The sequence below is a fragment of the Nicotiana tomentosiformis genome, chromosome 2, assembly GCF_000390325.3.
Source record: "Nicotiana tomentosiformis chromosome 2, ASM39032v3, whole genome shotgun sequence".
Classification (NCBI taxonomy): domain Eukaryota; kingdom Viridiplantae; phylum Streptophyta; class Magnoliopsida; order Solanales; family Solanaceae; genus Nicotiana; species Nicotiana tomentosiformis.
The window spans coordinates 118,765,519-118,769,150 of record NC_090813.1 but is presented as its reverse complement, the minus strand read 5'-3'; the positions used below and the strand labels follow the sequence as shown (position 1 = coordinate 118,769,150).

The window sequence follows — 3,632 nt, the reverse complement described above, 5'->3', positions numbered from 1 at the left end:
CATTTCGGAGTCGTCTTCATATAATTCCGACTACGGTTAAAATCCTAAGACTTAAGCTTCCGTTTTAGGGACTAAGTGTCCCAAAACACTCCGAAACAAAAAACAAGACTTCCCGGAAAGTCACATAAGCAGAAACAGATACTGGAAAAGTAGTAAATAGGGGATCGGTACTAATACACTCAAAATGACCGAATGGGTCGTTACAAGCGGAAAAATTAGCTTGTCCATATTGCACGACATACTCAGATGCTTTTACACTATCCAATGGTGGAAATACCTCGTGGTTTGACAATCACACAAAATTCTTACTATCAGGTCATCCGTGGCGAAGGAACAAAAGGTGGTTCAAGAAGGGTCAAGCAGTACATAAGGTTGTATCTACTGAACAATTGGGTTTATAAATATTTAGGGAGATTGAGGATTTGGGGCTCAAGAAAGTCACAGAACTTGGTTCTGAAGCGATAAATGCAAGAATCACAAAGAATAGTTTATGTGGTTGGAAGAAAAGAAGTATATTTTGGGACTTGACTTACTAGAAAACAAATCTTATTAGGCATAACCTTGATGTGATGCACATGGAGAAAAACGTGTTTGATAACATTTTTACCACAGTGATGAATGTTAAGGGAAAAACAAAGGATAATGCCAAATCTAGAGCAGATTTGAAAATATTTTATCATCGTCCAGAGTTGCATCAAGATGAAAGTACCAAAAAGTATCCTAAAGCTTGTTATATGTTAGAAAAGAATGCAAAATAAGTGCTTTGTAAGTGGTTGCAAGAGTTGATATTTCCCGATAGCTATGTGTCTAACATGGGTAGAGGTGTAGACATGAACAAGCTTAAATTCTTTGGTATGAAGAGTCATGATTGCCATGTGTTTATGCAACGCTTAATACCTATTGCATTTCGAGAACTACTTCCACGAAATGTGTGGCAATCATTGACGGAGTTGAGTCTTTTCTTTAAAGATCTCACCTCTATTGCAATAACAGAGGAACACATGGCACAATTAGAAAAGGATATTCCTCACATCTCGTGTAAGCTTGAGCATATTTTTCTTCCTAGCTTATGGGATCCTATGGAACACCTTCCTATCCATTTAGCTTACGAAGCACGTTTAGCTGGCCCAGTTCAGGAGCGATGGATGTATCCATATGAGAGGTAAATAAACTAAATTATGTTATAATATATATAAATGTAATATGTAAATGTATAACTAATTACATGTTGATTTACTCTATTGCTTGAAGGTATCTCCGCAAATTGAAGAACAAAGTAAAAAATAAGAATAAAGTTGAAGGTTCTATATGCAATGCATATTTGGTTGAAGAAGCATCATCCTTTTGTGTGCACTACTTTAAGTCACATGTGTCGACAAGGCATAGGAATGTGCCACGGAATTCAGATGATTGTTGGGTTGGAGGTGACAAATATCCCAAAATGCTTTCTATTTTCAAGCATGCTGGTCGATCTTTTGGAAAGAAGAAACCAAGGAGGTTAGATGATAAAAATATCATGCGGCTCGTACATATGTTTTGTTGAATTGTGATGAAGTGAAACCATATATAAGGTAAGCTAATCATGATTTAAATATCAATATCAGTTACATACATTTGATATTGTTAAATTAAACTAGCTTTCTTTCATTAGAATTTATGAAGATACCTTGAGAGAAGTTCAACCAAATATTCAAAATAGCGAGATTGATGCTAAACTTGAAACAGAGTTTGCATCTTGGTTTGAGAAATATGTAAGTCTTAATAAACTATTCCTTTTTTTCTTATAAAATATAATCTTAAATTGTGTTTAATTACATGTAATGTCAATAGGCACATGATCCTTCATCGGGCATTAGCAATCAAATCATAAAAGATCTTGCAGAAGGGCTCTAGCCACAGTGCAGATGATATTGATTATTACAGTCGGTTGACAGAGATTTTATAGTTAGAGTATCCTGCATTATCAATCAAACGAACCGTGTCATTTAAATGTTCTTGGTTTGATCCAACACCAAAACATGGTACTCGAGTACATGCACAATATAATCCTGTTGATGTTAACAAAAGAAGGACCTTTAATAAATATGAACACTTTATTATGGCAGTGCAAGCTACTCAGGTGTATCTTGAAACTTATCCTACTCTAAAGGGGACAACAGATGAATGGTTAGCCGTTTGTAATATAAAGGCACGATATGTTGTGGAGATTTCAAAAAAAAGAAGCAGAACAACCTATTGATTCAGCTTTTCAAGAGGATGACATTCAAGTGCATGCAATTGATATTTCTGTAGATGAAATTCCTCATGCATTGAATGATTCGGATGGTTTGCTCATTGACATGGAGGAGGAGGAGGAGGAGGAGGAAGGGGATGAAGAAAGTGAATAAGCTAAATTTTACTTGAAGTGGTAAAAGTTTATGTTTTTGAATGAATCTAATTTGAATTATCCATTAGAACCAGGGAGGAGGAAAGTAATGTTTTAGTGAATTTGGTTAGTAAGTTAAGTTAGTATTCTGTAAAATTTTGGATAGTTTTGAGTAATTGTATGTTATAAGAAGTTTACACTTTATCTAAAAGCTAATACTTTATCTTATAAGGAACATTGTTGCTTCAGTTATTAAAATTTATTATGTTTAGAGTTATTTCATGAGCTATTTTGTATTCATTCAAAGCTGCGATCCATTGCTAATTAATAACTTTTAAGAATATGAGTGACTCGTCATTATCAGTTCCTGGTACTCCTAGTACTCCTGGTACTCCAGATATCTCTGTCGGATCTACTACCGGCTCATGCCTATCTAGTCAGTCGGCCATCTCAGTTGTGGGGGGAAAGTAAGAATTAATATTTTTGTATATATGTTTTAACTTTTTAAAATATAAATATCGTGAAATTTGTTATTTATTTATTTTTAATTTTGTTCAGGTTCGTTCCTAATTGTCATTCTATCTCGAAGACCATCACTGATAACTTCATGGAGCCGCAAGATGCTACTGGTTACACATGGAAGGATGTCTGCCAATCCACTCGTGACTTCTATTGGCATGAATTTATGGTAAATATCACTTTTTATAAAAAAAAATTATAAGTAATTATTTATTATATATATGTATTTATGACACTGATCAAAATCTTTTGCTAGAAATTATATCACTGGAGTTCTGCTGAGGATGCCATAATCAAACATATTGTACTCTATTTTTCAGGCAATAGAATTATGTCGTCCAGCAAATTCATGGGATATATTTAAGAAGCTGCATAAAAGAAAGGATGGGAACTTTGTGAATACCAAGTCTAAGACCATTAGTGTAAGTTTCTTTTATAATATTTCATCATTTTATTTGAGAATGAATAGGATGAATATTATTTATGAATTAACATTTCTCAAATATTACTGGTGGAATCCACTTATTTGAAAGCTTCTTGACATCATATCATTTCTTGTTTAATTAGCATTTCATTTCTTGCTGTGATGCAGAAATGAAAACACATATTGTGACTTATTCTACTTCTTATTGTGCTTCAAAGAATCAGCTTATGAGTCACTAAATATAAGCTTATTTTAATTTACTTGAGAAGAATATCAGTTGAAAGCTTGTGATAGCATCTATTTTGGTCTAGTTTTTTTAGTCTA

General features: G+C 33.6%; 1 long non-coding RNA gene across 3 annotated transcripts; it reads left to right on the top strand.

The window, feature by feature from the left end:
- Window positions 1-213: 213 nt before the first annotated feature.
- LOC104099452 (uncharacterized) lies at window positions 214-3,053 on the top strand. 3 transcript variants are annotated; one of them, XR_011414177.1, is made up of 4 exons: window positions 214-1,162; window positions 1,252-1,571; window positions 2,705-2,832; window positions 2,924-3,053. It is a non-coding gene; the product is annotated as an uncharacterized lncRNA (long non-coding RNA). The 3 variants fall into 3 exon arrangements; XR_011414176.1 differs by lacking the exons at window positions 2,705-2,832; window positions 2,924-3,053 and adding exons at window positions 1,652-1,751; window positions 1,831-2,084; XR_011414175.1 differs by lacking the exons at window positions 2,705-2,832; window positions 2,924-3,053 and adding an exon at window positions 1,831-2,084 and having other exon boundaries at window positions 1,252-1,751.
- Window positions 3,054-3,632: the final 579 nt, after the last annotated feature.